We start from the raw sequence: 21347 nt of genomic DNA on the forward strand, positions 1-21347 counted from the left end.
TGAAAAGAGCGCGCTGTCAGGTTTATATCCTGGTTCCTGCGGTGCAGCTGATTACTGATTGCGTTCCACGGTTGTTTATTGTTTGGACCGCAAGCCGGAAGTGGGAATGGTTTCTACCCGACGTATTATTTTCATTTTTCATCTGACTGCTTTGTAAGTTTGTAACTAAAGTATTTGGTTATGTAAATTTATTCCTAACTTAATGTATTTTGCATTTCAGTTGGTGTTACTATGTGGAGTGTAGTATCGATGACAGGAGGAATGGAGCGTCACGTCATTCCTCGCAGCCGAGTAACACGGGATTTCCTACAGTCGGTGGCAACAAATAGTGAAGTTGGTAAGTATTATGTATATATATATAAATGTTATTGGAGTTACATTAATAGTTGGTTTACAGTATCATGTGAGTCATAGGAACTATAATTGACTTATAGAATGACGTATTTCTACTGACTGTTGCTTTTTACTGTGGGTAGGCAGTGGTGGTGTATTATGTAAAGCTGGGTTGTAAAGCAGGTATTACCAGTATTCCCTGATGTAGGGGAAAAAAAGACAAAAGAGGGCGCTCAGTATGTAACAGTGAGGATGCAGAATCGGGGATGGAAAAAGTGGGGGTAGGACAACAACTGGAACAAAAATTATAATATTAAAAACATGGAAAATAATAACGAATCACGAAAAGTGGGCTAAGTGGTATAAAAAGTGATGTACATAGCAAATAGCATATGTTATGCATGTACAGACTGTGGGTATGAGAGAAAAGGAGGTCTTGGAGAGACACGATATTGGCTCATTCTATATGCATTAATTTTGTTTTTAATTTTATTTTTGGTCATAAATGAAAAGGCTCAAAAAGATGAAATGTTGCTATTTTTTAATCGGTTATTAATATTGAAACATTAGGTCTCTTCTTAGGTTGAGGCCATCTGGATATCTGGTTTTTAGTCTATAAATCCAGTATGCCTCCCTAAGGTGGGTTTTGTGTTTAAGATCGCCTCCCCTTTTAGGGGATGGATTTTTTCGATAGCATAGCAACGTAAATTTTTTGTGTTTCGATTATGCTGTACAATGAAATGTTTTGACGCGTTGGAGATATTAATGATGTTGATGTTTCTCACGTAGCTAAGATGTTCCAAAATTCTTGTTTTTAGTTTTCTATTAGTACAGCCCACGTATTTTAATTGACATTCTGTACATTCAATAATGTAGATGACTGATTCGCTATTGCAATTGATGTAATTTTGAATGCTGAATGTATCTGTTTGTGTGGAATTACTAAATGTTTTGGTTGGATGAGCGTAGGAGCAAGTCTTGCAGGGGTGCTGCCCGCACTTATAGAAACCTTTGGTTTCTAACCATGTTGTTTTGATATTTTCGTTTGATGTGAACAGTGACGGGGATAAAACGCTGCCTAAAGAGGGTGCCTTTCTTGCCACGATTCGACAACCTTCAGCCAAGATGGAGCGTATATTGTCATCTTCTTGGAGAATGGGTAAGTTGTTGGTAACTAACTTTTTAATTTGCATAAACTGGTTACTCTGTTGCAAAATTAAAGTGGGTTGGTTATTACCAGATGGGATCATGGAACCTTTCTTGGTATGTTTATTGCTGTATGCAAGTAAATCAGTTCTGGGTATTTTGGTCATAATTTCGCTTGCTCTTTTGAGTGACCATGTGGGATACCCTCTTGCTTTGAGTCTAGTCTTGATTGAGTTCTGTTCTATTTCGAACTGACTGTGGGAGGTGCAATTCCGTTTGGCACGGTGCATCTCACCCACTGGTATGGCCTTTATAGTCTGTATTGAATGGTTGCTCTTTGCATGAAGAATATTATTTGAGGAAGTGGGTTTTCGGTGAGTTTGGGTAGATATTATTTGCCCTTCTTTGCCGTTTAGTTCCAGATCCAAAAATATAATGTTGGTGGTATCATAGTTGTAGGTAAATTTGAGATTGCAGTGGTTTTGATTGAGGGTTTCTACAAAGGCAGGGATGATGTCAATGTCCCCTTTCCAAATAAGTAAAATGTCATCAATATATCTTCCGTACCATTCAATACAGTGGCCATATGTGTTGTCGGTAGAGAAGATGTGAGATTGTTCCCACCAGGACATAACTAAGTTCGCTATCGATGGAGAAAACTTGGCTCCCATAGAGACGCCCTTGAGTTGAAGATAGTATTTTGTGTCAAATTGGAAATAGTTATTAGTCATCAAAAACATGAGTACTTCCAGGATGAACATTTGGAAGTTTTTTTCATACATACTATGTTTGGTTAAATGGTAGTCAAGGGCGGCATAAGCTATGTGATGAGGGATGGATGTGTATAAGGATATAACGTCGCATGTGAGCCATGTGTAATTTTTTTCCCATCTTTTATGACATAGTGAATTAAGGACATTCTTGGTGTCCTTTAAAAACCCAGGAGCTGTTTGTGCTAGTGGTTGCAGTAGTGTGTCCAGCCATTCTGACAATCTTTCCAGGATTGACCCAATGCCTGAGACAATGGGTCTCATTGGTGGAGGAAAAATTAGCTTGTGGATCTTTGGAAGCGCATGGATAATTGGAGTGATAGGTTGATCAACAAGGATGAAATCAGCTTGTTTCTGGTTAATGAAACCTCCTAGTTGACCGTCACTAAGGAGTTTTTTTCATATGATTTTTGATGTTATCCAATGGGTTCTTCTCCAGTACTTTGTAGGTTGTTTTGTCAGATAGCATGTTGATGATGGATTGTTTGTAATCGTTTTTGTTCATTACAGTGACACTGCCTCCTTTGTCTGCCATTTTTATGACTATGTCCTTGTTGTCATGTAGAGACTTGACTGCTTGTTTATGTTGGATCGACATATTTGTTGTTGGATGTTGGAATTTGAAGCTGTCCGCCAGATTTTGCAATTCTTTTTCCATGACCGTTTGAAAACGATCCATCGAGTCCGTTCGTGAGCTCATAGGGTAGAACTTCGGATTAGATGTTAGGAAGTTCGGGGCTGTTGTCACTGTTTGGTTGTAAGTTTCTGTGCGAAAATGGTCTAGACACGCTAGAGTAGTAAGTTCCTGAAAGGAGAATTTGGCTAGACTAGAAGGTGAATGGGCTGGAGGGACTTCCTCTTCAACGAGTATGGTGGGAGGAGATGACACTAGAGCGTTGTCTGGGGAGATATTCTCCTGTGTAAGGAAGTGCTTCTTGACAGTCAAGTTACGGATAAATTTATTGATGTCCAATAATGTATTAAATAGATTGAAATTATTTTTGGGAGCGAAATTGAGACCCAAATATAAAACTTCAATTTGTTCCGTGGTCAAGGGAGTGGAGGATAAGTTGGTTACATTCATTTCTAGTACTGTTGAAATTTCCGGGGGCGGAGGCAACGATTGTAATCCTGATTTATTCGATTTGTGCTTCCTGCCCCCCCTCCTGCCTCGTTTTTTGACTGATGACTTGGGTTTTCTGTTCTGTAGGTGGAATAAGGGCGAGTTCTAGTGTTGTCATCTTCTGACATGCCGTCAGCAGAGTCCGGTTCCGTGGAACTGAAACTCACTCTGTTCGGTAGATCCCTGTATTGATTACGGTATTGGTTTCGTTTTTTGAGGATGGGCCTTGGTCTTATATGGTTTCTCGTTCTTTGGCTCCAATTGTAAATTTCATTATGTGTGTAATCTCTTGTATCTCGCTGGAACTTGCTTTTTTTTGTTTCAGCAATGGAATGATCCAGTTTGTCGATGGCAGTTGATGTTCGAGTTTGAAGGAGGGAAAAGGAAGGTGAGTTGGAAAAGACCTCAAGTGATTTTCTGATGTCAGTAATATTGATGTCTAGTTCAAACAGTTTTTGTTCTTCTTGTTTGGTAATTAGTTTCATCAAACTAATAGAACATGTGGATAGGGTCTGGTTCCATTCTTTCTGGAAATCTTCAGTATATATGAAGGTTGGCGTTTTCCTGAGTCGTAAGCCCCTGGGTATCATATCCTTTGCAATATAGTTCTTTAGAGTTGTAAGGTCCCACCAGATCTTGGCCTGTTGTGCAAGGTCGCTTTTCTAAGGTGTGAAACAGATCTTCCAATTCCTGATTGTTTTCAGTATGGTTGCCATAGTTGCCAAAAACTTTCTCAGCTAATTCCGAGCGAGTAGATTGAGCCCCAGGGGTCGTATTTGCAGTTTGGTGTGTCATTTTGTGACCAAATTGCTCTCCAGGACACAAGTGCAAAATATAGTGGGTTAAAAACAATGCAAATCAAGATGTATAGCCAGCGTATTCGTTTCAATAATATATAGAATTTTTGTTAGTTGTTAGACTCTTGTATTAATGAAAAATTGTATATGGTCACACTTGGATACACACATCTATTTGGACCCTCTGGTGTTCTATGTTAGAACATGAAAAAATTAGGGAGCTCGTAGGAAAAAGCCGATAATTGTGACAAAAATAGGAGAAGAGGGGGGAGGAATCCTCCAGCTCACCTGACACTGTGGGTTGTGTCACAATAGCGCCCGGATCCTCGTGTCGGCACACGGTCTGAAGCAGGGAAGAAGAAGAGTATTTGGATCCAGCGCTGCGTGCAGTTTAAAACGGAAGCAAAATTCCAAGTTTAATGGTTCTTGATTTAAAAGGTAGTCCAGAGGTATAAAGTCCAGGTGTGGAGGTAAGCGGGCGGTGGTGTCCTCAGAACCTACGCGTTTCGGACGCTTCTGCGTCCTTAGTCTTGGCTGTAATGTCTGTTTGAAAAGAGCGCGCTGTCAGGTTTATATCCTGGTTCCTGCGGTGCAGCTGATTACTGATTGCGTTCCACGGTTGTTTATTGTTTGGACCGCAAGCCGGAAGTGGGAATGGTTTCTACCCGACGTATTATTTTCATTTTTCATCTGACTGCTTTGTAAGTTTGTAACTAAAGTATTTGGTTATGTAAATTTATTCCTAACTTAATGTATTTTGCATTTCAGTTGGTGTTACTATGTGGAGTGTAGTATCGATGACAGGAGGAACGGAGCGTCACGTCATTCCTCGCAGCCGAGTAACACGGGATTTCCTACAGTCGGTGGCAACAAATAGTGAAGTTGGTAAGTATTATGTATATATATATAAATGTTATTGGAGTTACATTAATAGTTGGTTTACAGTATCATGTGAGTCATAGGAACTATAATTGACTTATAGAATGACGTATTTCTACTGACTCTTGCTTTTTACTGTGGGTAGGCAGTGGTGGTGTATTATGTAAAGCTGGGATGTAAAGGAGGTTTTTTAAATCAAGAACCATTAAACTTGGAATTTTGCTTCCGTTTTAAACTGCACGCAGCGCTGGATCCAAATACTCTTCTTCTTCCCAATTATTTCTGATGGTATTAACAGTGCGGTAAAAAATATTAGCCCTCATCCACATGTGCCCTTTATTGAGTATTTTAGCGCAGAACAGTGTTTGACCTTTAATTAGAACCTGATCAAGATAACTACATTTTTTTTCAATTACTCCTGTATTTATTTAAGGAACAATTGAATTTGAGCATGGTACCGTAATAGGATGCTACCTTTGCAACAAGTCAGTTTGTTTGTGATATTTCTTCACTCCTAGATATTACACGATCAACGGTGAGTGGTAGCATTATTGCAAACTGGAAGCATTTAGGAACCTCAGCAACTATTTAACGTTTCAGAGCAGGGTCACCGAGTTCTGAGGCGCATAGTGCATAAAACTCACCAACGTTCTGCTGACTCAATAACTGCAGAGTTCCAAACCTCCTCTGGCATTCACATCCACACAATATCTGTGCACCAGGAACTTCATGGCATGGGTTTCGATGGCCTGGCCAAGGTGCTGCTAGCAAGTCTTACATCACCAACACAATGCCAAGCGTTGGATGGAGTGGTGTAAGGGTATGTTCACACGCAAACGCAAAATATGTCTGCAATTACGGAGCTGTTTTCAGGCGAAAACAGCTCCTGAATTTCAGACGTAATTGCAAGTACTCGTGTTTTTCGCAGCGTCCATTACGGACGTTATTGGAGTTGTTTTTCAAAGGAATCAATGAAAAACGGCTCCAAAAATGTCCAAAGAAGTGACATGCGCTTCTTTGATGCGGGCGTATTTTTACGCGCCGTCTTTTAACAGCGACGCGTAAAATTACACCTCGTCTGAACAGAACATCGTAAAACCCGTTGCAAGCAATGGGCAGATGTTTGCAGACGTAATGGAGCCGCCTTTTCAGGCGTAATTCTAGGCGTAAAACGCCTGAATTCCGTCTGAAAATAGGTCGTGTGAACCCAGCCTTAAGCACGCCGTCACTGGAATTTGAAGCAGTGGAAACGTGTTATGTGGAGTGACGAATTACGCTGATGGATGAGTCTGGGTTTTTGCCGAATGCCAGGAGAATATTACCTGCCTGACTGCATTCTGCCAACTGTAAAGTTTGGTGGAGGAGGTATAAAGTTATGGGGTTATTTTTCAGCGGTTGGGCTAGACCCCTTAGTTCTAGTGAAGGAAAATCTTAATACTTTTGCATACAAGAAATTTTGGACAATTGTATGCTTCCAACTTCATGGGAACAGTTTGGGGAAGGCCCTTTTTCTTCTGCAGCATGAAAGCCCTGGGGGCCTTTATTAGGCCCAGGGCTGTCATGATTTCCCAGCCTGACCTGACGAGCGCGTTGCCAGGGCTGACAGGGACAGGACAAATGGAGCCCCCTCTCTTTTTCTGCATCGTGAGCAACATTGATCGCAGTGCTTAAGAGGTTAAATAGCTGGGATCTGAGTTTTATCCAATCCCGGATGTTAGTCCTGGAGGGCGGTTGTCAATCACAGCTGCTCTCCTGCGGGTGATCATATGGGCACAGCTTCTGTGCCCCTCACGATTACTATCATGCACATGTATGTGATGATGCAAAAACGGGTTAATAGTGTTTGAGTTGTATTCTATTATTATGTCATCTTAGGGTTTGACTATTTGCCTATTGCCTATTGTGGTAATTTCAAAATAGTGATGGTCTTAATTTGTGACATGTACTGAAGAAGTCTCTGTACAGTGCTGTGGAATATGTTGGTGTGATATAAAAAGCAGGAAACTAAAAAAAAGATAACTAGTGTGTGCATTTATTTCTAGACTACTTCTATTTTAATTATGTTGAAACCGAGCATATTGCCACTTGTACCCTTTTTTACAAACAGTGTGCTCTATTGTGATGGTGTGTCTTTATTTCTAGTCTGTGTTCTGTTGTAATGAGGTCACAATAGACTGTTTGTATTTTTATACTATACTCGAAAAAGTACCCGGCGCTGCCCGGGTATAAAGTGTCGGTCTGTCTGTTTGTGTGTTCATTGGATTTGTTCCGAAGGGTGCCCAGGAGTCTAATCCATGCCCTTGTATTTTCTTGGTTTACGGGGAAATTGCTAGAAGCCCTTTATACCCCGGCAGTTACACACTGTATATTTAAATTTTAACTTCCTAAATACGTAACAGCTAAACTGGTAGGAAATGGAGTCATAAGACTGTGACAGAGCCTGTTGATTAACAACATTGGCAGTTTTATTACCAGTTGGCTATAGACTATGGTTGGATCATAATTGAAAACAGCATCATGGATGAAAGCCCACCCAATAGCACGCTGAACATGATGCGCTCTATCATCTTGCTTTCTGGCTTGGGTTTGGGCAGGAGTCTTTGTGCTTCTAAGAGTCACCTGTCTGATCTGCTGCTGTGAAAGCCAGAGTTTGCTGAGGAGTTTCAGCAGTTTGAGCAGCAGTATGACATATTTGATCAGCTTGCATTTGGGCAAGAGGAGTCTCTGCATCTAGTAATGCAGCTTTCCTCCTGGCCATCAGTAATCTGATTGGTTGCTATGGGTAACCGCTCCCCCGTACCTTCCCATCAAGGATTATCTTGTGAAGTGCACTACCTGCTACTGCCAGATAATAACAACATTACAATAAAGCAAATGTCTGTATTCGCTTTTATATTATTGGATCGTGATCATGTGATAATGGTTGATAACAGAGAACAACAGCAATGTTGGAACCTTTACTAAAACCTTCCTGAACACCCGATGTACCCTTTGTGCCAAATTTGGGGTCAAATGGTTCAGGCGTTTGGATGCCTATAGAGGACAGACAGAGATTCACTTTTATAATATAGAATAACAGATTTACCCGGCTTCACGCTGGTCTATTTGTTTGTGTGTGTGGTTAAAAACTTCATTTCTTACTGATATGAAGCCAACATATCCAATAAAGTCCAAGTGCAGGGTTCATTTTTGGAGGCAGGACTGGTCTGAAAGGGTTTCAATGAATGAGAATGCTGAAATCTACAGGCTTGGTTCTGTTGAGAGATCTCAGCAGCTCAGGCAGAAACCATGCTCTTAGCCACAGGAGTCTTTCGTCTAAGTGCAGGGTTCCTTTTTGGAGGCATAACTGGTATGAAAGGGTTTCAATTTATGAGAATGCTTAAATCCAGTTTAGGTACAGTTCTTTTACGGCGAGTAACACGTCGAGTAAAGAAAAATGGCTTGGTTGTTATGGAAGCCTGGTCTAAAACTCTGTGTATGTGAGTGAGGCTAAGAATAAAGGACCTGCGAGCTTCTATTGGCTAATACGGGTCATGTGATATGGAGGAAGGTCTTTGATGTGGAAGCCAGTGGTATCATATTTGCTTGTGGTAGGCTTAGTTACAGGGTCTAACAGACAGTATCAGACATGGGCCTTGTATCTATCCCTACCATGAGGTAGGCTTAGATACAGAGCCCAGCAGACAGATCACACATGGTGTTACTATTGGGGGGGTTTTGTATTTGTGCTTTTTTTACAAGTTCAGTTGTTGGACTATGTCGGATTCGATGATGGCTTATTTTATTTTCAATAAAATAGTTAGCGAGGGTTGTGTGTTTTTTTTTTATTTTAATAAAATAATTATTTACTTTGTATTTTTTTTAACATCATTACTACCGCCTTAGTAATGGCCGCTGGCTGATTGATAGCGTCCATTACTAAAAAGAGGCTTACTGTTAGCCGGTGAAAAGGCTAACACTAACCCCCATTACTACTCTGGTACTTGGGGTGCCGGGAAGAACAAAAATTGATGTGGGGTCCCCCCATTTTTCATAAAAGGCTAGATACAACATTGCATCAGCAGCAGGCTAGCATTAAAAGGATGGGAAAGCCCACTGTTTTGGGGATTTCCCAACCTAATGATACCAGCCTGTGGCCACCCCAGCGCCTGACCATTACTACAGATGGTCGGGTACTGGATCGTACTCGGCTATTACTGGCACCCATGGTGGCGCTGAGTACCGAGGTAATAAAGGGGGGTTAGTGTTAACCTTTTCACCGGCTAACATTATGCCCCGACTTAGTAATGGACGCTGTCAATCAGCCAGCGGCCATTACGAAGGTGGTAGTAATAAAGTCTAAATAAATACAAGGACATAGAAAAAATATGTTATTGAAATAAAAGAACACCACACAACCCTCATTAACCATTTTATTGAGAATGAAACAAACACCATCATTGAATTAGTCCTCGAATTCAAAGTAGTCCAACAACCGAACCTGTAAAAGAACACAAACACAGAAAATAAATTAGTAACACAAAAGCAAAGCAATTATTATCTTACCTTTCCTGGGTCCAGCACTGGAGCCGCAATGTCAGCAAGCTGGGCCCTATATCTATGCCTATCATATGTGATAAAGTCTGCTGAGACAATGCATCCAATTCTATCCAGTGATGTAGCTATAGGGGTCTTAGTCCTGTAGATATGCTATCTCCGATTTGTATGTAAACATATTTTTTTTTCCGGGAGGGGGGGGGAACATATGTCTCGGGAGTTGTGCCCCTGATCTTTTAAGACCCTAGCAACACTACTACCCTTGTCACTAACCGTGTCTAATAATTGCTTACAGTCTCAGACTGAGTAGGGATACTTCTTCTTGTCAAGGGGAATAATAATGCCAAGTTGTCAATTAGACCTGGGCTATACAGAGTTTCTTTGTGGAATACAAGTCCAGAGAGATGACAGCTCCTCTATGAATCTAGGGACTCACCGGTGACGTCTTCTCTAAGTGTATATCTTCTCTTTACTTCTCTTCTTAATCTGGCCTAGACCACCATGACGACTTCTGCTGATGACTGAAGAGTTTGCTCCTTACTTCAGCACTCCATGCCCAGCTTCTATAGCAACACAAATAAATTCAGACCCCAAACCAGACCCCTAAATTAATCCAGACCCCCAACCAGACCCCTAAATAAATTTAAACCCCAGACCAGACCCCTAAATTAATCCAGACCCCAGACCAGACCCTTAAATTAGTCCAAACTGCAGACCAGAACCCTTAAATAAATGAAGGCCCCAGACCCGACCCCTTATCTAATATAGCCCCAGACCAGAACCCTTAAATACAGACCCCAGACCAGACCCCCTAAACTAATACATCCCCGAGATTAAACTATCTAAATACAGACCGCTGAACAGATCCCCTTAACCGATTAAGACCCCAGACCAGAACAGCTAAATACAGACCCAAAATCAGAATTCATACACTTACTGTAACGTCCGTGGCTGCAGGCTGTCAGCTCCAGCCTCCCGCTGACAGCCGCAGCCACGAGTCGGCAAGCGCTGGCCCCAGCCTCCTCCTCAGGAGACGCCAGCGCTTGCATCCACTCACCTTCGCCGGAGCCCGCAGGGTGCGCGCGCATGCTCGTCCCCGCTCTTAAAGGGGCAGCGCGCGCACCGGACATCTTGAACGACCTTTGACTTGTGAGTACCCTGGGCTATAAGAGGGGTCCAGCCCCCTAGTTCGATGCCTGAGCGTTGTTAGTTTTCCCAGTCTGTCTTGCAAATGGTCCCTTAGTGTTTCCCGTTCCTGTTGTTACCCGTACCTTGTTCCCCGTTCCTGTTTCCCGTGCTTTGCCCTAGTATCTAGTCGTGCCATGTCCGGAGGAATCCGCCACGTCCTGTGTCATCTGCCACGTCCAGAGGAATCTGCCACGTCTGGAGGAATCCGCCACGTCCTGTGTCATCTGCCACGTCCGGAGGAACTCGCCACGTCTGGTGCAACTTGCGGCTCCTGTGTAATCCGCCACGTTTGGCGCCATCTGCTGCACCCATCTCATCTGTGCCAGAGCTGCGGTCACCATCTGGACTATTCAGGTACCCTTGTGCGGGACATTGTATTTCTGGGGTGTCCTGTTGTTTGGCCAGCTGCCTCCCCGCTGCGGCGGTACGGCCTAGTGGGTCCACTAACCCACTTCGTGACAGTACGCTCAGGCCATGGAACCCGCTGGTCAACCTGAGACGTTGACTACACAAGCCATGCTGGCTTAGATGGAGGATCTCCAGTCACGACAAGACCAGCTCCTCCTGTCGGTGAACGCCATAGCCCATCGGCTGCTTGCTCCATCCACAGTCATCACCGCACCCGTTCCTGCGGTTCCGCCTGCTACACTTCCTGTCTGTACCGGTACCAACCCCCTGTGTTTCTTGCCGCTACCTCCATGCTATAACGGAGATCCGAGGTCCTGCAGGGGATTTTTGAATCAGTGCCTGATCCATTTCAGACTACATGCCAGGTCCTTCTGTTCGGATGACGTCAGGATCGCCTTTATCATCTCTCTCCTTACCGGCAAAGCCCTGGCATGGGCCAATCCTCTGTGGGAACATCAGGGACCAGAGACCCGGGACTTGCAATGCTTCTTACAGACCTTCCGCTCGATCTTTGAGGAACCTGGGAGAGTTTCTTCGGCTGCTGCATCCTTGCTGACCCTACACCAGGGAGACCTCTCCGTGGGCGAGTATGCCATTCAGTTCCGTGTCCTGTGTCATCTGCCACGTACTGTGTCATCTGCCACGTCCGGAGGAATCCGCCACGTCTGGCGCAACTTGCGGCTCCTGTGTCATCCGCCACGTTTGGCGCCATCTGCTGCACCCATCTCATCTGTGCCAGAGCTGCGGCCACCATCTGGACTATTCAGGTACCCTTGTGCGGGACATTGTATTTCTGGGGCGTCCTGTTGTTTGGCCAGCTGCGGCGGTACGGCCTAGTGGGTCCACTAACCCGCTTCATGACACTTACAAAGCAACTCACATACTCCTCTGGACCTTGCTGCTCTGTCCCCTGGCTTCAGAACCTGCACCGATAGGGTCTTGTGACTTTATCTGTACGGGTCCTTGTGCACACATTTGAGTTAGGGATCCTTGCACAAAGAAATTTTTAATGTTTTTTGTCGCGATTTGGGGTGTGGTGTTATAGGTAATATCATCAAATTAGGTTATTAGGAGGTCAGTTCATAACTCCTTCTGACACAGAAGATACATCTGATTTACATAAGAAATGCATATCTTTGGCCATCAAAGGACGTCCACTGTCTGACAAATGTTTAATTGGCCCTTTCCTCACCAAGGTGCGAGATGTGTTGATTAAGAATTTGTCACCAGGGCCTGTATCTAGCCTTAGATAGCATTCTCACCTAGGGCTGGAGGTAATTTCCCACACATCCTGACCAAACATCTAAAGCAATGCAAATGGATGACTGTGGTGTGTCTGCCATGTGGACAAGGTAAGCATAGGCCATTGTTACATGTTTGAAAGAAAATATGATACATCAAGGAAAACCCGATCATAATTGATATTTGTAGTGACCCACATAGCTATTTATGATCAGGGGAAATAGCCCTCATATATATGTCAAATTCACATCACTACCCCCAGAGGAACTACCTGAAATTGGCTGCTGGATAAAAATATGGGCCTATTGCATGGTGTTTGATATGCCCGGGTTGGTAAATGTCTGCACAGGTGAATGCAGGTAGTATTATATTTCTAGGGGATTCCTTCAAGAACACATGACCACTTTTATATTTCTCTATAGAAATACAACTGTGTAATGGGAGGAGTACGCTTCATTATCATATGAACAGCCTCCTCTCAGTGACATCACCAGCCAGTGGACTGGAGGGGAAAAATGGGTTAAATGCCAGGAGAAGAGAGGGTCAGTGTCAGTCGTTGGGGATCCATATCTCGGTTGGAGTGACTGCCCGTATTTTCAGCTGTCCCCACAGCCAAGATATCACTACTGTACATCAATAAGATTTTGTTCTGTTTCTTTTATCCCTTTTATTTTTATAAACTGAATGCATTGTATCTGTATGTATATTTTTTTCATCTTTTAATCTGACAACTATTTTTTGTATTGCACTGCACTATTGTGTATTAAATTTGAAATATTAATAAGTCTCTTCCTTGTAGTCTTATAGAACTTAATCTTCCGAAGGTGAGGAACGTTACCTGTATTTTATGTTCCATTTAGATAATCTGTTATTGTAACTGGTGTAAGGGAATATAGAGACGTAGGCCCCTATTGCCTAGATAAGTATAGGTGGTAGTAGCATACTGTGGTATATATTATTGGGGTGTTGGAAACCTATGTGAGTAATTTAGCATAATCCTGTCATCTAGAGTGGGTGGGCGTGGATTTATGTGGTAAATTAATAAGCTCAGTAGTCAGTGGCGTAACTACCGCCGTAGCAGCAGTAGCGGCTGCTACGGGGCCCGCGGCATGAGGGGGCCCGTGTCGCCCGCCGGCACGGGCCCCCACCATGGCCGGAGGCTCCGCTAGCAGCTGCTATGGCTGCTACAGCGGGACGCCACTGAACAGTACGGCAGAGCAGGGATGTATCTCCCCGCTCTGCCATTAAACAAAATACATGTATCCCCTATCCACAGGATGTCCACAGGATAGGGGATACATGTGTGATCGCCTGCAGCGATAGGGAGAACGGGGGACTGAAAGTCCCCTGAAGTTCTCCATCACAAACATCGGACTTCCGGGGTCTGTGTCGGCAGCTCCGTAGAAATGAATGGAGCGCCGGTCCCGCTTGTGCGCATGCGTGGCCAGCGCTCCATTCATTTCTACAGAGCTGCCGACACAGACGCCGGAAGTCAGAGGTTAGTCATGGAGAACTTGGGGGACTTTCAGTCCCCCGTTCTCCCTATCGCTGCAGGCGATCACACATGTATCCCCTATCCTGTGGATAGGGGATGCATGTCTTTTATTAGGACACACTGTAGGTCGAATTTTTTTGGGAGGGGGGACGCTGTATGGCGTTCCCTACAGGGGGGGGACGCTGTATGGCGTTCGCTACAGGGGGGGACGCTGTATGGCGTTCCCTACAGGGGGGGACGACGACCCTGTATGGCGTTCCCTACAGGAGGGGGACGACGCTGTATGGCGTTCCCTACAGGGGACGACGACGCTGTATGGCGTTCCCTACGGGGGGACGACGCTGTATGGCGTTCCCTACGGGGGGACGACGCTGTATGGCATTCCCTACAGGGACGACGACGCTGTATGGCGTTCCCTACAGGGGGGGCTGTATGGCGTTCCCTACAGGGGGGGGCTGTATGGAATTCCCTATAGACCCCCCTGTAGGTAACGCCATACAGTGCCCCCTGTAGATAACGCCGGACAGCCCCCTCTGTAGGGAACGCCATACAGCCCCCCCGTAGGGAACGCCATACAGCCCCCCCGTAGATAACGCCATACACCCCCCCCCCCCGTAGATAACGCCATACAGCCCCCTCTGTAGATAGCGCCATACACCCCCCTCTGTAGATAGCGCCATACAGCCCCCTCTGTAGATAGCGCCATACAGCCCCCTCTGTAGATAGCGCCATACAGCCCCCTCTGTAGATAGCGCCATACAGCCCCCTCTGTAGATAGCGCCATACAGCCCCCTCTGTAGATCGCGCCATACAGCCCCCTCTGTAGATCGCGCCATACAGCCCCCTCTGTAGATAGCGCCATACAGCCCCCTCTGTAGATCGCGCCATACAGCCCCCTCTGTAGATCGCGCCATACAGCCCCCTCTGTAGATAGCGCCATACAGCCCCCTCTGTAGATATCTACAAAGGGGGCTGTATGGCGTTATCTACAGGGGGGCTGTATGGCGTTATCAAAAGGGGGGTTTGTAAAAAAGGCACTATCTACAAGGAGGGGGGGTTGTGTGACACCCAGGGGAGGGGGGGCCCCAGTCAAAAGTTTGCTATGGGGCCCAGTCTTTCCTAGTTACGCCCCTGTCAGTAGTGTAGTTCACCCCTGTGACGTGACCTGAGATCGGCGATCGGCACATGGGGCAATAGACGTGACAAAACCTTAATGTGCATCAAATCTTTGGGGAGCCTCCGGTGGCAGCCCAAGCCACTAATATTATAATCCAGCACTGTGAGCCCTAACAGGTCTATCTCCCAAATTTCCTAAAAGACATCAGTGGTGGTGTTTTCAATTTTTTCAAATTAGGAAAAGAGTCTCTTAGGCCCCATGCACACGAACGTAAAAACGCCCGTAATTACGGGCCGTAATTACGGCACGTTTTTACGGGCCCATGGACTTCTATTGGCCACGGGTACCTCCCCATATGCTTACGGGAAGGTGCCCATGCCGTTGAAAAAGATAGAACATGGGGGGCGGAGCTAGCGCCGAGACTGAATGGACGTGTCTCGCTGAGCTCCGTACATCCAGAGACCCACAGAAGCATACATTAGCGGCATAAACTTCACAATGGTGAAGTATGGAGGCAGTAAGGTGAGGGAAACACCGGAGACCAATGCTCCGACCCCCTCACAAGCAAAAGTGGAGAAATACTTCGAAAAGAAGAACGCTTCTCTCCCGCCGAGAGGTCCCAAGATGGCGCCGTCCTCTCACAGACAACAGGGAGACGTGAGTGCAGACGCATCTGATGTGGAGGGAGAAGCTGCTGACACCTCGGCTGCTGATGAACTACCACTGACTAGACACTTCATTACCCAGGTATTTACCAGAACTTTAGAGCCGGCTATAAAGGATATTGCTGAGATAAAACAGGATATAAAACAAATTGGCCATAGGGTAGAGACCCTGGAGAATAATCAAGCGGCCATATTAGATTTCAATGCAGCAACTGTGCAGAGCTTTTCCTCCTGTCAACTCACATTCAACACCATCTTTAGATCTCTAGAGGATCAAGAAAATCGGAGCCGCCAAAATAATCTACGCTTTCGTGGCATCCCTGAATCGGTGTTGCCTGCAGAGATCCCAGATACCATTTTGTCTATATCCCGCACTATCCTAGGTGAAATTTTTTCAGACAAAGAAATATATTCATTGAACGAGCTCACAGAGCACTACGCCCGAAGCCTAAAGGGAACGATCCACCTAGGGATATAATATGCAAATATCTCAACTTCAAAGTAAAAGATAAAATTATTTTTAAATCCCGGGAAGCTGCACCGTTCCTATTTAAAGGCACAGCGATCTCCATCTACCAGGATTTAGCTGCGGTTACTCTTCAGAAGCGGCGAAAGCTTAAACCATTAACTGATCTCCTTCAAGCACGGAAAATTCTATATCGGTAGACTTTTCCTTTTGGACTATCTTTCTCGGTCGAGGGCCACCGATTTACCATCTCATCAGTGGGCGATCTCTCCGAAGTCTACGATCACCTGGGGATAGATCCATTACAGATTGAAGATTGGGACCTCGTTACGGATCTTGCCTCTCTCCCGCCAGTCACTCAGACTACTCCGTGGAAACAGAATCCTGCATTCAAGGCATCGAGACATAGGAAAAAGTCAGGTCGTATGACTCCGAGGAGATTGGTGGATGATAATGACTGATCTATGTGTTTTGTTTTTTTCTTGCTCCTTTTCAATCCTGAATTGGATATGCCATTATCAGTCGTTTTTATATGAGCATGCTTTATATGAAGAAATTATTTCTTTCACCCACTTGCCATAATATGATGTTATTTTGCTATAACTTTATATTCTCATTTCTTCATACCTTTACCTGGTACTCTATTCAAATGTCTTCATAATGCCGTTGTGGAGTCCTCAACCTATGGGTCCGGAATCTTTAATGGCTATTACCCCCCCTACACTCCAGTGTTCTACTCGCAATTGCTTTTTTACAAGTGTTACTGAAATACATATTGTTTCATGCATAGACCTGAATGCACGTTCCATACAAATATATGACACAATATGGTCTATTCTACTGTTACTGGTTGTAATGTTAACTGTCAAATTCCTGCGACAGGTTTCTTTTTTAATATTAATACATGTGTACTTCCGCTCTGTTGGATTTTCTGGAAATAGTTTAACATGGCGACCTTAAAGGTAGTTTCATATAATGTCAGAGGATTTAACTCCCCCACTAAGAGATGTCAAATTTTCTCCTTTCTTAAAAAAGCCTCCTGTGATGTTATTATGTTACAGGAAACCCATTATAAAAATAACCACTTCCCTAATTTTTCCTTTTCACATTTCCCTGTCTGGCATCATTGCGAACTTCCGCACTCAGCTTCTAGAGGGGTGAGCATAGGCTTCCGCCGTAACTATCCTTTTAAATACTTATCTCATCTTCAAGATGTAGAAGGCAGATATTTATTTTTGAAAGGCACTGTAGGAGATCAGACGTTCACCTTTGCGAACCTCTATGCCCTAAACACTGGTCAAATTACCTGGCTGATTAACACGTTCGCTCTCTTAGATTCATTTTCAGAAGGTATGGTTCTTATTGGTGGAGATTTCAATCCAACTATTGATCCTTTGGTTGATTCCTCCTCCAAGAAGTCTACTTTATCGGTTAAAACATTGTGTAGATTTAAATCTTTATTAATATCTTATGGTTTGATAGATGTTTGGAGATGCCTAAACCCGACTCAGTTGGATTACACCTATTACTCGTCCGTACACTCTACATATCACAGATTAGACTATTTTTTCCTCTCTTAATCTTCTCTTAAATATTGCTCCCAAGTGGAGATAGGTTCGCAATTACACTCCGATCATGCCCCCATTTTTCTTACTTTAAATTTCCTGAACAGGCACAAACGTTCATCTACCTGGAGGCTAAATGACTCTATACTAGGTTCGTCGGCTGTTAAGGAACATTTTAGATCTAAATTAGCTGACTATTTTCAAACTAATGAGACCCCGGAAGTCTCCCCTGGAACGGTCTGGGACGCTCATAAGGCGTTTATCCGTGGCCACTTTATTAGCTATTGTTCCCATCTACAGAAAGAAAGAACCAAATGTATTGATGAACTTTTACTTAAAATCCAGAAGGTAGAGAGACTGAACAAAGCATCTGTCGCTCTGCAGCATACTCAGGAGTTGACTTCCTTGAGAACTCAATTATTAAATAAATTGAACTTGTCCTCGGCCAAGTCCTTTATGCATTCTAGACATAAATTTTATGCACATGGTAATAAAGCTTCTAAATTTATGTCTAAAAGGTTTAAACAAAGACATACTCTTAACTATGTACATATGCTGAAAGACACGACGGGTGCTTATGTTTACTCCTCAACTTCTATAGCTGAACAGTTTCGCTCTTATTATAACAATCTTTATAACTTAAAAACGGCCAGTCCCCGCTCCCCTACGGCTGATAGACTCTCGCTTATTTCTACATTTTTAGAATCCTTATCTCTTCCACAGATTTCTCCCTCTCAGAGTGAGCGGTTGGTTCAGCCATTCACTATGACGGAACTAGAAACTGCCCTGAGACAAACTCCTCCGGGTAAATGCCCTGGTCCGAACGGCCTACCTGTTATATATTACTCCTCATTCAGGGATATATTGCTGCCTCGATTGTTATCATTGGCGAACCTCTCTCTACTGGGACATCCACTTTCCTCAGATATCACTCACGCTCACATCACTCTTATTCCTAAGGAGGGTAAAGACTTATCCTCCTGCTCCAATTATAGACCTATTTCTCTCCTTAATGCAGATTTAAAGCTTATTGCAAAACTATTGGCAACCAGACTTAAACATATTCTCCCTGACATTATTTCACCAGATCAGGTGAGATTTGTCAAAAATAGAGAAGGTAAAGATAACTCTCTCAGAGTCCTTCACATTCTACACTACTCACGTAAACACAGACTCCCTATGGTTCTTCTCAGCACCGACGCTGAGAAAGCATTCGATAGAATTGATTGGGTTTATATGAAAAGAGTATTGTTGTCCTTTAAAGGCATGGTGTCGCCCCAAAAACATGTTTTTTTTTTAAAATTTAAACATTTAGTGTGTGGGTGATTAAACATTGTTCAAATTTTTTTTATTTTTTTCGCGAGTCAGGAAATATTATAAATTTTTTCAAATTTATAATACTACCCATTTTTGGTCACTAGATGGAGCTGTTTGGAGCTAGTTCCCAAAATTGCAGCATTGCAACATTGGGTTAAAAGCTATCGCTCTAGTGAGCGCTCAGCATCCCCCCCTCCTTTATCCTGGCTAGTGACGGGATAAACGAGGGGTTTGAAAGGTTTAACCTGCTACACTGTGCGTCGCCATTTTTTGAGGTAACCCACAGTGTAGTAGGTTTACATGCAGTAGTAAACACACACAAACACTAACATACATTGAAATCGCTTACCTGCTCCTGCCGCCGCGGCCCGTCCGCTCCCTTTGCTGCCGCTGTTCCATGTGCACTTGTCCGGAAGCCGCGACCGGAAGTAGTAATCTTACTGTCCGGCCGCGACTTCCGGTCCACAGGAAAATGGCGCCGGACGGCGCCAATTTCGAATAGGACTGTGTGGGAGCGGCGCATGCGCAGTTCCCACACAGACGCCGTACACGGCAGTCAATGGGACGGGAGCCGTTCGCAGTCCCTATGGGACTGTGGCTGCCGTATTCCATGTCTGTGTGTGTCGTTAATCGACACACACAGAAATGGAACAAAAAATGGCAGCCCCCATAGGGAAAAAAAAGTGTGAAAAAAAGAAACAGTAAAACACAAACACACAAATGAAAATAAACGTTTATATTAAGGCACTAACATCTTTAACATATAAATAAAATATTTGTGATGACACTGTTCCTTTAACTTTCCTATACCCTTTATGGATGCTATATTTTCAATATATGCCACTCCTTCCGCATCTGTCATGGTGAACGGTGTTTTGTCCTTCTCCTTTGAGATAAGAAATGGTACGAGACAGGGCTGCCCTTTATCGCCTTTACTGTTTTTGACTGTTATGGAGACTCTCATGCAAGCAATTAGATTAGATAATGAAATTCAAGGGATACATTTAGGGAATAGAATACATAAAGTAGCAGCCTACGCTGACGATATGTTAATGATGATCACCAACCCCGAATCTGCACTCTCCAAACTTCAACACATTTTTTACTTATTCAGTATTTTGTCTAATTTCAAAATTAATAAAGTGAAATCTCAAGCCTTGGGATTCTCCATACCAGACACCCGTAGGAAACAATTGGCAGAAGGCTCTGATTACGACTGGGCCTCCCCTTTTCTAACGTTTTTGGGCATTAAAATAGGAAATAATTTGGATAATCTATTTTCCCTAAATTATGCCTCTTTCCTAGCCACTTTGCCTGCCCAATTGAAGCGATTTGATGTCCCTTTTATCTCGTGGTTTGGCAGGAAAAATGTTTTAATGTCATTCATTCTCCCTAAACTTACGTATCTTATGCAAGTTCTGCCGTTACCGCTTAATAAGACATTCTTTACAGAGGTAAACAAATTATTTGTTAAATTCATATGGCAAAACAAGAAAGCTAGAATTGCTAGAGACATCTTGACCAGACAAAAGTGCAGCGGGGGTATTGGATTACCTGACCCTGAAAAATATTATTAGGCTATACATCTGTCAAGGATCTTAGACTGGATCCGCGCCCCTGTATACAAGTTATGGGTTTCAGTAGAAAATGACCTTTCCACAATTCCTCTACGTACATTGGTACTATATAACGGAGACTCTATAAAAGAGGCCAGGCTATACAATCGACTTACATTAGCGACGTTCAAGATATGGAGATAGTTTCTATCAAATTCAGATAACTGTTCAATCCCCTCCTCTTTATTACAAGTTAATGATATATTGGGTCTCGCCCAGGGGGCCTTAAAAGATAGTATCCCTAGTGCAATTACCTCCTCCCGTTGCTTGTTGACTCAGATTTTCGACGACCTAGGAAATATAAGGGATGATATTTCCCTGTCCTCCATAACAGGAATCCCTATACATCACTCTCCCTTACTCTCCTTTCTTAAACTCAAAGTCAGGTCCTTAGGCCCCGAAATTACCTGTAAACGACCTTTACTCTGGTTTGAAAAGCTTTTGTCACAGCCGTCTCCAGTTGTAAAACCCATTTCATTACTGTATAAAAGGCTCATATCGTTCACTCTTTCTTCACCGCCGTATTTTGTTAGATTATGGGAAAGAGATCTTAACAGATCCTTCACTGATACTGAACTCCATAAATTGCTGTTAACTCCACATACCTTGTCCAGATGTGTCCGTATACAGGAAAATGGATACAAGATCTTATCCCGTTGGTATAAAACGCCTGACATAACCTCC

The 21347-nt window shown here is 43.8% G+C and overlaps 1 long non-coding RNA gene across 2 annotated transcripts in view; it reads left to right on the top strand.

Moving 5' to 3' along the window:
* The first annotated feature begins 1250 nt into the window (after nt 1-1250).
* LOC142745210 (uncharacterized) overlaps nt 1251-21347 on the top strand; it is a 133254-nt gene continuing 113157 nt past the window's right edge. For both annotated transcript variants that reach the window (XR_012881679.1, XR_012881680.1), the window contains exons 1-3: nt 1251-1492; nt 3698-3760; nt 4938-5054. This is a non-coding gene — a long non-coding RNA (uncharacterized LOC142745210). The remainder of the gene's footprint in view (nt 1493-3697; nt 3761-4937; nt 5055-21347) is intronic.

Source organism: Rhinoderma darwinii, chromosome 1, assembly GCF_050947455.1.
Source record: "Rhinoderma darwinii isolate aRhiDar2 chromosome 1, aRhiDar2.hap1, whole genome shotgun sequence".
Lineage (NCBI taxonomy): Eukaryota > Metazoa > Chordata > Amphibia > Anura > Rhinodermatidae > Rhinoderma > Rhinoderma darwinii.